Here is a 14,133-nt window from a genome sequence, read left to right as displayed (position 1 = left end):
GGTATTCAACTATTATACTATATATAAATTTTGAGTTCATGTTAGGTATTCAATTTTTATTAGTCATGTTGGTATTTATGACGATGATACACTTAAATTATATAAATTTTATTACTCATGTTGGTATTTATGTTGTACTAATTTCATTTACTCTTTGTCATGACAGGTGTTGAAAGATGGTGGGAAAGGGTCGAAAGCACTCCGCGGCTCCTTCTTCGTTGGCGGGTGATGGGATGGGTACTTCCATTCCTGCCTCGCCTCTTCGGAGAGCGTTGCTCTCTACTCTGGAAGGAGCGCCCCCCGTGAGAGGAGGTCGACCCCCCGCGAAGCCGAGAGATACTGAAGGTACACGTTGTATTCATGTTGGTATTTATGTTCTACTCATGTTGTATGCACATTGGTATTTATATACATTTTATTACTCATGTTGGTATTTATGTTGTACTAAAGGTACACGTGGCCACGGGAGAGGTAGGGCGGTGGCTGCCACGCCTTCTGAGGTGGAGGCTACACGGTCTCCGCCACCACCCCAAGCTGATTCACCTGAGCACATGACTTCTAGGGTGGATTCGTCTGAGGTGGAGGCTACATGGTCTCCGGTTCACGAGCCTCGGGTCAACGAGCCTCAGGTCGACGAGCCTTCGACCCACGAGACTCGTGTCCTAGAGTCTTCGTTCTAGGCAACTCCGGAGCAAAGCAGGGATGAGGGTACGTCCCAAGAGACCGAGTGGGATACCTGGGCTGAGCCAAGTGGCCATGCTGGTAGCGACGAGGAGCTGAGTGAGGGGGCTACCGTCTACCAGCGTGGTAGTTCGGGGCTCCCGCTCGTGCTGGCGACCCCCGAGCAAAGGTGGTCGCTTAGGCCAAATGGGGACAAGTAAGTTAATTTACTCTTATTTAACCTTTTGCCTTCGCGTTTTCTGAAATATCTAATGTTTTGGCTTTAATTTGTCATACCGTAGGGGTTGGATTGTTGCCAAGGGTGTCCGCAAGCCCAACAACGTCTTTGGCGTGCTTTGCCGTAAAAACTTCCCAGGGTTTGTTACGTTGCCCGGTCGGGAGCGAGAGGTAGGAATGACCTGGGAGCACTACTTGGGTGCCCCGGCCCCGCCGGAGGTGGAGATCGACTGTGTTTTGTGCCACACGAGGGCCTACATGGTGATCCGACAGTTCTGGGTAATTTCTCGTTCACACAATTATAAATCAACCATAGCTATTTATTGTACTAATCCGTGTTGTCTCGTTTGCAGACCTACTACAGGTGTGAGGAGGGATACGAGGAGGTCGCTGCAAAGGTTATCGAAACCGAATGTCGCCGCCTACTTCAAAACTTTCGGCACGAGGCTCGGGTGCAGGCTGTTCGAGACTACTATGCCACGCGGCGTATTAGGATTGACAAGGCGAAGTTCCGTGATGCTAAGATGGAGAAGGAGCATTACATGAAGGTAATTACATATTATTAAGGCTTTGTAGTTAGTTTCCTTGATTTGGTTCTTACGCGCTCAAATTTCTCTTTATTAACTTAGGTGCCCCCGAGATGGATTGTTGGGAGGCCTTGGTGGATCAGTGGTGCTCCGAAACGTGGGAGGCCTGCCACAACAATGCCAAGGAGAGGCGTGGCAAAATGGTTGGTGTGCCACACCATCAAGGGAGTGTCAACTTAATCCAATTTGGCAAGAACTGGGTATGTGGTTTGCTTCATGCCTCATGCAATTCATTCTTAATGCTATCTTGAGCCCTTTACTAATACAATTTCTCTCTCTCTCTCTCTCTTTTAGGCGCGTCACAATAAGACGGAGGTGCCACAGATGTACGACCTGTATGCGATGGCCCATACTCCCTCGTACAAGAAGGTCAAGGCATTCTCTGAGTCTGACCTCGAGCATCCAGAAAACTTCACCAACATCTCCTCCCACCACAAGCTCGTGAAGTACAGAGATCACGGGAAGGCGAGGAAAGGGGAGGACTTTAACCCGAGCGAGGGGCCTATTGACCTAGAGCTGGTGATGATAGCTGGCAACGGGAGGCCCCATGGCTCGATCGCCATTGGAGACGGCCTTATACGTTGTCCTAGCACTCTCCGGTAGATAAAGGCACGCCAAACGAGCTCCTGTCCGGAGATAACACGTCGTCCACGGCCAGTCGAGCTCGCCATCGAGGTTAGTTTAATGGACTCAACTATCTTTCCGCATTATGTTGTGCGTTGGAACCAATATGATTACATTGCTAACAATGAGTTGTGTTGCAGGCTACTATTCAGAAAGAGAGAGACGCAATGCAGGCGGCTATGGCGGAGAAGGATAAGGAGATTAGGGAGCTGGAGGAGAGGACAACTGCATTGGTGGAGGCGGAGAGGGCACGGAATGATGCGTCTAACAGGGCCATATACGAGCTCTTCGTGGTAAGTTTCTTCTTCATGTTATTTCAAATCTTGCATTTGAATGTCCGTTTCATTAATAAATAAAAAGTTTGACTTGTCGAAACCAAATGTACAGTCTATGTGCGAGAAGAGCGGCCAAGTCCCTCCGCCGATGCCAGTCATTAACGTGGCGGGGACGGTGAGTTTCATTTCAGTGCAGTGATCTTAAGAGTGTCCTCATGCTAACAACACATTGCAAACGATGTTTGGTGCAGAATATCTCCCGAAACGCATCGCACGACCCTTCTATAGTGGAGCCTTCTCTAGGGTAGCCTTCTCCAGGTGAAACAAGCCAGAGCCACCGTGCTTCACCGCCGTGATGACGATAATGGTATGTTATTTCTAGTGTTTTAATAAAAATTAGCTAGACTTCCATCTAAATGACATAATTAGCTTAGTTAGCTCCAAAATGGCTTAATAAGCATAGTTTGCTCCGGAATGGCTTAATAAGCTTAGTTAGCTCCAAAATGGCTTAATTAGCTTAGTTAGCTCCAAAATGACCTATTTAATAAAAAATGACCTATAGTTAGCTAAGTTCTCTCCTAAATGACATAATAAGGCTTACGTAGCTGCAAGATGACCTATTCCCCTAACTTAGGTATTAAATGGCCTATACTTAGCCTAGGTAGCTCCAAAATGGCTTAATAAGCATAGTTTGCTTCGGAATGACCTATTTTACCCAAGTTAGCTCTAAAACGACCTACAGTTAGCTGGGGTTCCACCTAAATGACATATTTAGCTTAGTTAGCTCCAAAATGGTCTATTTAATAAAACATAACCTAGACTTAGCTATTATCCTCGAAATGACATAATTAGCTCCCGAAAAGCATTCTTAGCTAATTTAGCCCGAAGAAGGGGACAACAGGAGAAGAAAGAGGAAAAATGAAAGGAAGGAAGAAGAAGAAGAAGAGAAGAAGAAGAAGAGAAGGAGGAGGATATATAAGAAGAAGGAGAAGAAGGAGGAGTAGAAGGAGAGGAGCTCCTCCTTCTCCTTCTTCTTCCTCCTCCTTCCTCCTTCTCCTTCTCCTTCTTCTTTTCTTCTTCTTCTCCTCTTCCTTCTCCTCCTCCTCCTCGTCCTTCTTATTTTACTTCTTCTTCTCTTTCTCTTCTTCTACGTAGCTTAGACTCATCCAAGAAAGACTAAATTGGCTAATTATCCTACAAAATGACATAATTAGCTTAGTTAGCTCCAAAATGACCTATTTAATAAAAAATGACCTATAGTTAGCTAAGTTCTCTCCTAGATGACATAATAAGGCTTACGTAGCTGCAAGATGACCTATTCCCCTAACTTAGGTATTAAATGGCCTATAATTAGCCTAGCTAGATCCAAAATGGCTTAATAAGCATAGTTTGCTCCGGAATGACCTATTTTACCCAAGTTAGCTCCGAAACGACCTTTAGTTAGCTAGGGTTCCACCTAAATGACATAATTAGCTTAGTTAGCTCCAAAATGGTCTATTTAATAAAACATGACCTATACTTAGCTAATTATCCTCGAAATGACATAATTAGCTCCAAAAAGGCATTCTTAGCTAATTTAGACCGAAGAAGGGGACAAGAGGAGAAGAAAGAGGAAAAATGAAAGGAAGGAAGAAGAAGAAGAGAAGAAGAAGAAGAGAAGGAGGAAGAAGAAGGAGAAGGAGTAGGAGGAGAGAAGAAGGAGAAGGAGCTCCTCCTTATCCTTCTTCTTCCTCCTTCTTCCTCCTTCTCCTTCTCCTTCTTCTTTTCTTCTTCTTCTCCTCTTCCTTCTCCTTCTCCTCCTCCTCCTTCTTCTTTTACTTCTTCTTCTCTTTTATATTCTTCTCTTTATATTCTTCTACATAGCTTAGACTCATCCAAGAAAGACTAAATTGGCTAATTATCCTACAAAATGACATAATTAGCTTAGTTAGCTCCAAAATGACCTATTTAATAAAAAAATGACCTATAGTTAGCTAAGTTCTCTCCTAAATGACATAATAAGGCTTACGTAGCTGCAAGATGACCTATTCCCCCTAACTTAGGTATTAAATGGCCTATAATTAGCCTAGGTAGCTCCAAAATGGCTTAATAAGCATAGTTTGCTCCGGAATGACCTATTTTACCCAAGTTAGCTCCGAAACGACCTATAGTTAGCTAGGCTTCCACCTAAATGACATAATTAGCTTAGTTAGCTCCTAAATGGTCTATTTAACAAAACATGACCTATACTTAGCTAATTATCCTTGAAATGACATAATTAGCTCCAAAAAGGCATTCTTAGCTAATTTAGCCCAAAGAAGGGGACAAGAGGAGAAGAAAGAGGAAAAATGAAAGGAAGGAAGGAAGAAGAAGAAGAAGAAGAAGAAGAAGAAGAGAAGAAGAAGAAGAAGAGAAGGAGGAAGAAGAAGGAGAAGGAGAAGGAGGAGAGAAGAAGGACATGGAGCCCCTCCTTCTCCTTCTTCTTCCTCCTTCTTCCCCCTTCTCCTTCTCCTTCTTCTTTTCTTCTTCTTCTCCTCTTCCTTCTCCTTCTCCTCCTCCTCCTCCTCCTCCTCCTCCTTCTTTTACTTCTTCTGCTCTTCTTGCTTCTTCTCTTTCTCTTCTTGTACGTAGCTTAGGCTCATCCAAGAAAGACTAAATTGGCTAATTATCCTACAAAATGACATAATTAGCTTAGTTAGCTCCAAAATGACCTATTTAATAAAAAATGACCTATAGTTAGCTAAGTTCTCTCCTAAATGACATAATAAGGCTTACGTAGCTGCAAGATGACCTATTCCCACTAACTTAGGTATTAAATGGCCTATAATTAGCCTAGGTAGCTCCAAAATGGCTTAATAAGCATAGTTTGCTCCGGAATGACCTATTTTACCCAAGTTAGCTCCAAAACGACCTATAGTTAGCTAGGGTTCCACCTAAATGACATAATTAGCTTAGTTAGCTCCTAAATGGTCTATTTAATAAAACATGACCTATACATAGCTAATTATCCTCGAAATGACATAATTAGCTCCAAAAAGGCATTCTTAGCTAATTTAGCCCAAAGAAGGGGACAAGAGGAGAAGAAAGAGGAAAAATGAAAGGAAGGAAGGAAGAAGAAGAAGAAGAAGAAGAAGAAGAAGAAGAAGAAGAGAAGAAGAAGAGAAGGAGGAAGAAGAAGGAGAAGGAGAAGGTTAAGAGGTGGCACGATAAGAGGATACAAAAGCGTGAGTTCAATGTAGGTGATTATGTCTTGCTATATAACTCTCGTTTAAGATTCTTTGCAGGGAAGCTTCTCTCTAAATGGGAAGGTCCCTATGTTGTTGAGGAAGTATATCGTTCCAGTGCTATCAAGATCAACAACACGGAAGGTAATTGTCCGAGAGTTGTAAATGGGCAGAGAATGAAGCATTATATCTCACGTACTCCCATAAATGTTGAAAGCAACATCATCAATACCATTACTCCGGAAGAATACCTAAGGGACATTTATCAGCCTGTTTCAGACTCCGAAAACGAAGAGGTATGTGATTCATAAGAAAACAGAGTCCAAAACTTTTCCAGTAGGAAATTTTCTCTGTTTTGGAATATTTGAAAAAATACAAAAATTGGAAGTAGTCCGGAAAGTGAGCGAGGAGGCGACAAGCCTGCACGGCGCGGGCCCACGCCCTGGCCGCGCCGTGAGGGCTTGTGGCCACCTCGTGCGCCTCCGGGACTCCGTTTTCGTGCGGGGTACTCCTTCTGGTATGAAAAAATCATTATATATACTCTCGCTTGGTCTGACCCCTGCATCACGCAGTTCTCTTCTATTTTTCGTTTCGAGCCTGTTTCTGTTGCAGATCTAGATCGCCATGACTTCCCCAAAAGCTCCGAAGGATAAGATCTTCGAGAAGGTCATCAATCCCTACCTCATGGGAGTGCTGCAACACCCTCAATCTATTGAGATGCGTGAGGGGATGTTGCACATCCGTGATGTTGAGGGCCCTAAGAAGACCGGAAGCGTTGAGACGAGGCTCGAAGCAATGGAGCAACAAGTCTTCAAGTGCCAAGGTATGGTGGAGTATGGACTCAATGCTAACCACATGATGATCACGGAGTTCACCAACAAGCACATGATTGATGCCAATGACATTGGGAAGCATCTCTCCAGGCTCTATGACAGGATCGATCAACTCCAGGCCCAGGTCTATGACCTGCACAACCAAAACTGTGAGTATGAGTATAAATTTAAATCAATACGGTTGGGTGCAGATTTGAGGATTCCGGAGACTCGTTCATCTTTCCATGATGGAGCACCTATGCCTTGGAAGACGGAGGATCAAACTCATGTTGCAACAACTCCACCATCACCACCAAAGGAAGACAACTGAGCATTGGTATGGGCAATCCCCTTGGCTTGTGCCAAGCTTGGGGGAGTTGCCCCGGTATCGTATCACCATCACATATTTTTCCTTTACCTTTGTTTTAGTTTGTTCCTTTTCAGTTTTCTTTCTTTTTCTCTAGTAGATTAAAAGTATTAGTGTTTTAGTCTTGAGTTTTGCTTTGTGTCACCCCTGATGTATTCGAGCTTGTGAGCCATATAAGAAAGAGTGTCTTAGTTGAAGGGCTTTGCCTCTTGCCATGATCAATAGATTGAGAAAAGAACAAAAGCATGAAAGATCATGTAATTATCTTATTGGAAGTGATGGCTTCACATATAAAAAGAATGATGATTGAAACTTGTTGAGGGTAGACAAACGTAGACCTTAGTCATTGTTGTAATTAATAGGAAGTGATAAAGAAGAAGAGGTTCACATATAAATATATCATCTCTTACACCATCTATGATTGTGAACATTCACTAAACTATTGCATGCCCAGAAGTAGATGTTGGACAAGGAAGACAACATAATGAATTGTGTTTGCTTGGCTCCTAACAATGTTATATGATTAGAGATCCCTTAGCATATGACGATTGCTTCCATCTCATATTAGCCAAAACTCCCGCACCAAGTAGAGATACTACTTGTGCATCCATAAACCTTCAACCCAGTTTTGCCATGAGAGTCCACCATACCTACCTATGGATTGAATAAGATCCCTCAAGTAAGTTCTCATCGGTTTAAGCAATAAAAATTGCTCTCTAATATGTATGATCTATTAGTGTGTGGAAAATAAGCTTTGTACGAACCTGTGATGAGGAAGACATAAAAGCGACAGACTGCATAATAAAGTTCTTTATCACAGGAGGCAATATAAAGTGACGTTCCTCTGCTTCCCTCTGCGAAGGGCCTATGGTGTACCTTTACTTTTTGCCCTTGAAAGAGTCATGGTGATCTTCATCAATTCCCTATTTCGTATTTATCTTGGCTACCGTCACATGCTTGGGAAAGATCTATATTCATATGTCAACTTGGAAGTAAGTATTCATGAATTATAATTGTTGACATTACCCTTGAGGTAAGCAGTTGGGAGGCAAAACCGTAAGCCCCTATCTTTCTCTGTGTCCAGCTGAAACTTTGATCTCATGAGTACCACGTGAGTTGTAGCAATTGTAGAGAACGAAAGGATGATTGAGTATGTGGATTTGCTTTACAAGCTCTTATTTGACTCTTTCTAATGTTGTGATAAATTGCAATTGCTTCCATGACTAAAGGCTATCGGTTGTTACTTCTCAGTAAGTTTCTTGATCCATGCTTTACTTTGTGAAGGAATTATCACTTTATCATGAGAGATTATATGTTGGTATGGCTGTTTTGATCATGATCATGATGCATGCATGTTCGTATCTTGTTTTGTCGACACCTCTCTCCCTAAACATGTGGACATATTTATTGACCTAGGCTTTCGCTTGAGGACAAGCGAGGTCTAAGCTTGGGGGAGTTGATACGTCCATTTTGCATCATGTTTTAATGTTGATATTTATCGCTTCTTGGTCTGTTATTTCACTTCACGGTACAATACTTATGCCTTTTCTCTCTTATTTTGCAAGGTTTACATGAAGAGGGAGAATGCCCGCAGCTAGAATTCTGGCCTAAAAGAGGAGCAAAGTTGAGATACCTATTCTGCGCAACTCCAAACGCCGTAAAAATCAACGAGGATTTTTTTCCGGATTGATAAAAAATACTGGGCGAAGAAGCGCCAGAGGGGCGCCAGCAGGTGACCACAAGCCTGCACGGTGCGACCACCCCCAGGCCGCGCCAAGGGGGCTTGTGGGCAGCCTGCTGGCCCACTGGCCCCCCTCTTCTGCTATATGAAGGGTTTCGTCTGGAAAACAAATCAGGGAGGAGCTTTTTCGTGGATTCGCCGCCCCCACGAGGCGGAACTTGACCAGAACCAATCTAGAGCTCCGGCAGGACGATCCTGCCGGGGAAACTTTCCTCCCGGAGGGGGAAATCGTCGCCATCGTCATCACCAACATTCCTCTCATTGGAGTGGACTCATCACCATCAACATCTTCATCAACACCATCTCATCTCCAAACGCTAGTTCATCACTTGTAACCAATCTCCGTCTCGGGACTCTGATTGGTACTTGTAAGGTTGCTAGTAGTGTTGATTACTCTTTGTAGTTGATGCTAGTTGGATTATTTGGTGGAAGAGTTTATGTTCAGATCCTTGATGCTACTCATTACCTCTCTGGTCATGAATATGATTATGCTTTGTGAGTAGTTACTTTTGTTCCCGAGGACATGGGATAAGTCATGCTAATAGTAGTCATGTGAATTTGGTATTCGTTCGGTAATTTGATGTGTTGTATGTTGTTTTTCCTCTAGTGGTGTTATGAGAAACGTCGACTACATAATACTTCACCATTATTTGGTCCTAGAGGAAGGCATTGGGACGTAGTAATAGATGATGGGTTGCTAGAGTGACAGAAGCTTAAACCCTAATTTATGCGTTGCTTCGTAAGGGGCTGATTTGGATCCACTAGTTTAATGCTACGGTTAGACTTTGTCTTAATTCTTCTTTCGTAGTTGCGGATGCTTGCGAGAGGGGTTAATCATAAGTGGGATGCTTGTCCAAGTAAGGGCAGTACCCAAGCGCCGGTCCACCCACATATCAACCACCATTGTTTACACCTCCATCATTTACTGCTTTTATTTACTTTTCCATTGCAATCACTATTGCTATTCCCGCTTGTGTTTTGATCCTTTGCAAACTACAAGGCCGGAGAGATTGACAACCTCTCTGAACTCGTTGGGAGCAAAGTTATTTGTTGGGTGTGCACGTCCACATCTTCTGCTAGCGTCAGAGCAGCTTACACCTACTTGTTGATCCTCGGAGTCCTTCTTGTTCGATAAACCTTACAGTCCGCGTGTAAGGGAAATCTACTACTGACTACATCTCCCCCTTCCAATTGGGGTAACCAACAAGGGGCGAGAAAAATATCCATCAACTCGTCATTAGTTGTCGGTGTAGAAACCGACTGATCTTGAGTAGGGGGTCTGAAGTATGGATCTAGGGTCGATGGGTAAAAAGAGACAAAGAAGATGGTGTTTTACCCAGGTTCGGGCCCTCTTGGTGGGGCTAAAACCCTAAGTCCTATTCTTGTTGGTATTGATGGAGTAGTACAAAGTACAAAGTTGATCTACTTCGAGATCTGATGTTGTGGTCTAAACCGTAATCGTAATGAGCTTAATGTGTCCTACTAACTATGCCCCCCTTCTTATATAAATGCCAGGGGTGCTAGGTTACATAAGGTCAGTTATAATAGAGAAGGAATATGAAGATTACTACATCGCCTTGAATTATACGCCCCAATCTTCGGAAGAGTCCATCTTGAGTCTGATACTTCTACTCCCGGTCAAACAGGCGCGGGAGTTCGGCCCATGAGAATAGGCAGACGACCCGAGCAGCCCTAGTCCCGAATTCCATCGGTAGCTCCCGAACTGGCCTCCAATGCCAAAACCTTCTTCCTTTGGTTGCTTCATAGGGACTCTGGTTTGCGAGGAGTGTTCCTCTCTTCCTTTAACCGATGATAGATCGACTGCCGATGACTTTCCTCCTTCAAATGTATAGACAAATATATATATATATATATATATATATATATATATATATGTAAATTATAATTTCTATGCCAACCATTCGACAATGAGTAGTGTCTCTCCTTATTCGAAAGCTCGCGGTTGGTCAAGGCCTATAGCCTTTTATGAAAGAGCAGTTTGACACCGTTTTGCTAACATGTTCCATCCCGGAGATCGTGGCCCTATTTTCCAGGGATATGGTTTACGGTTTGGGTTTATACCACGCACCCAGAATTGCATGATTTTATTGGGAAGTTCGGATACCATGGTGCAGTAACGGGGCCTTCAGTATTATGGTGAGCCATAAAAATGTAAAACCTTCACCTCAGCCCTTTCACGCACCTGACATCTCGCAACACCATCACCATTCCCTGCTCCAAAAGCTCAAGTGCCTAGGATTCCCTTCTCCTCCCATGATTTCAAATCCCCTCACCAGTCCAACAATGGCAAATGCCGTTGAAACCACATATCCTCCCTTGGTGATTTTGATAATTCATGACAACATCCATTGTCTCTTGGACTAACACTTTTACCTAGATATTTCAGGAATAGTCCATGGAGAGCTTTGGCTACAGGTTTATGTGGAGATGCCCCTTGATGCAAGAAAGGAATAATATTGCCTCAAGCTTCAAGCTAGAAGACACTTTATTTTATATTCATGAGAAATCACTTTTGACTCCATAGGAAAGCCAATACTATTAAAAGGGGGTGAGGTAATTAAATGAACTGATTGCTCAAAGTGCTCAAAGTTAGCCACCAAAATACTTAGTCATTTTCCCACATATTCACTCTCTCAAACTCCATATACACAAATTCGGTGTCACCAACTTTCACATTTCGGACCCACCGAGTTTGACCTCAAACAGAAACCCTAGCCATTTCCACCAAATCGGTGCAACCGAATCCGTATGGGTGCTACCGAGTTTGGGTGACCAACTTTCGGGTGCCTCGGTACACAAAATCGGAATTTCTGAGTTTGAGTATTTGGTGCCACCGAGTTTGGCCATCTGACCGTTATCCTCCTTTTCGGTGCCACCATGTTTCATATATCTGTCTCACCGAGATTCAAAAGTTGCTACCTTTGAACTAATCGGTACCACCGAGTTTTTCACTTCGGTGGCACCGAGTTTGCCACTTTGTGTGTAACTGTCGGATTTTGTGTGCTGCCTATATGTACCCCTTCACCCACCTCTCATTCGTGGGAGAAGCACTCAGAACACACACTTCATTGTCAGATTCATTTTCTAAGAGAGAACAACCTACTCATGTGTTGAGACCAAGATATTCCAATCCAATCATTTGAAACTTCATCTCTAGCCTCCCCAAATAGCTTTCCACCAAATCAATCTCTCCTACCCATGCATATTCTGCGAGAGAGTGACTTTGTGTTGAGGAGACTATCCTTAGAAGCACGAGAGCAAGGAATTCATTGATCTACCACATCTATTACCTTTTGGAGGGTGGTGCCTCCTAGATTGGTTAGGTGTCGTTTGGGAGCCTCCTAGTTCGTGTTGTGGAGTTGAACCAAGATGTTTGTATGGGCAAGGAGATCGCCTACTTCGTGAAGATCTACCGTGAGTAAGGCTAGTCCTTCGTGGGCGGAAGCCATGGTGGAATAGACAAGGCCGCTTCTTTGTGGACCCCTTGTGGGTGGAGCCCTTCGTGGGTTGAAGTCTCCACTAACATGGACGTACGATAGCACCACCTATCGGAACCATGCCAAAAATCATCGTGTCAACCTCATGCGTTTGATCTCCCTACCTTACTCCTCTACTTTACACTTGCATGTTTTACATTTCGCTCCTATACTCTTAGAATTGCATGTGTAGGGTGTACTTGACTTGTTATAACTTCTAGATTTCTTCCCTCCTTGAAAATTGGGTAGGATAGGAATTTCATCTTGACATGTAGTCTATTCACCCCCCTCTAGACACATCTTCTATCGATCCCTCAATTTATATAAGAGAAAGTTCTCCAAAACCTTGATTTAATCACCGTTGGAGGAAGATGAGTGTGACTAGTTCCGGGATTTTTAGTTGTAGAGTGCCTATTCTTGATGGGGAGCACTTTAGACAATCGAAAGATGAAATGCTTGATATATTAGATTAGTTCCATTTGCGCAAATATGTTGAGTATCCCTATGTGCCTCCCATTGATTCAATACATCGTTCTCATGATGATGAAATTGATATGGTTGGTAATCTTAACACTGTCAATCTATTCATTAGAGAATTATGAAGGAATGTGCTTAATCAGTTGCAAAACTTTGAGTGTGCTCATACCTTGTGGAAAGACTTAGAGAAAAGATATCCAGATTATTTCTTGAAAAATCTTGGTATCATTGTCCACAAATGCATTACCTTTCACAAAAAGAAGAAAACCGATCCTAATTCGGATAAATGCCTATTTGAGCTTCGTGACCTCATGCGCGCCAAAGGAGATGTCATTACTATTAACAATATCATTGTTGAAGCGATTCGAATGCATAAACATGAACATTGTCATAGTCAAAATTTTGATAAAACTCTTATCTCTTATGATGGAACTTCATCCGATGATGGTTATGCGGACCATGGCTACTACGATGAAGATGAAAACTTTGACATGGAGTTTGATAATACCATGAGGAACCTTACTCTTATGGCGAACCTTAGATCTACATGGCCAGTGGTAAGGAGTGGGTTCTTGACAGTGGATGCATCAATCATATGACCGGAGATAAAGACATGTTCAATGAGATCACACCAAACCGCGGACCTTGAAGGTATGTGACTTTTGGAGATAACTCCAAGGGTAAGGTACTTGGTCTTGGTAAGGTGGCCGTATCTCATGATAGTTCCACTCAAAATGTCATGCTTGTTGAATCCCTTGGCTACAATCTTCTTTCCGTATCTAGACTAGCAGACTTTGCTTTCGATGTGCTATTTACGGAAGTTGAATGCCGAGTGTTTCACAGCGACAACCATAAAATTTTCTTTACTGGTTTTCCGTAGAGGTGATCTATACATTGCTGACTTCTCTAAAATATCCAAACCCCATACATGTATTATTGAAAAATCATCTAAAGGTTGGTTATGACATAGAAGGTTAGGACATGTAGGTATGCGTAACCTTGACAAACTTAGCAAAGGTGATCATATTCTTGGTGTTAAAGATGTTATCTTTGAAAAAGATAGATTTTGTAGTGCTCATCAAGCAGGAAAGCAAGTTGGTGGAAGTCATCCCGTGAAGAACATCATGACTACCAGAAGACTCCTCGAGCTGCTTCACATGGATATGTTTGGTCCCAATGCTTACAAGAGCCTCGGAGGAAATTCTTGTGGTTTAGTCATTCTTGATGATTTTTCTAGATTTATGTGGGTGTTCTTTCTTAATGATAAGTCACATGTACGAATGATCTTCAAGAACTTTGCTCGAAAAGCTCAAAAGCAGTTTCAAGTGAAGATGAAGAAGGTTTGGAGCGATAACGGAATGGTGTTCAAGAACACTAATGTGGATACTTTTCTTGACGAAGAAGGTATCTCACATGACTTCTTAGCGACGTACACACCTTAACAAAATGGAGTTTTTGAGAGGAATAACCGGCCTCTCATAGAGATGGTGAGAACGATGCTTGACGAATACAAGACTCCAAGACACTTTTGGACAAAAGCCGTGGAAACAACTTGCCATGCCATAAACCGAATTTACCTGCACAAGTTTCTCGATAAAATGACATACGAGCTACTCACCTGTAACAAACCCCAAGTTGGATACTTTTGGGTAT

The sequence above is a fragment of the Hordeum vulgare genome, chromosome 1H (genome assembly GCF_904849725.1).
Source record: "Hordeum vulgare subsp. vulgare chromosome 1H, MorexV3_pseudomolecules_assembly, whole genome shotgun sequence".
In the NCBI taxonomy this organism is placed as follows: domain Eukaryota; kingdom Viridiplantae; phylum Streptophyta; class Magnoliopsida; order Poales; family Poaceae; genus Hordeum; species Hordeum vulgare.
This window is presented reverse-complemented; position numbering follows the sequence as displayed.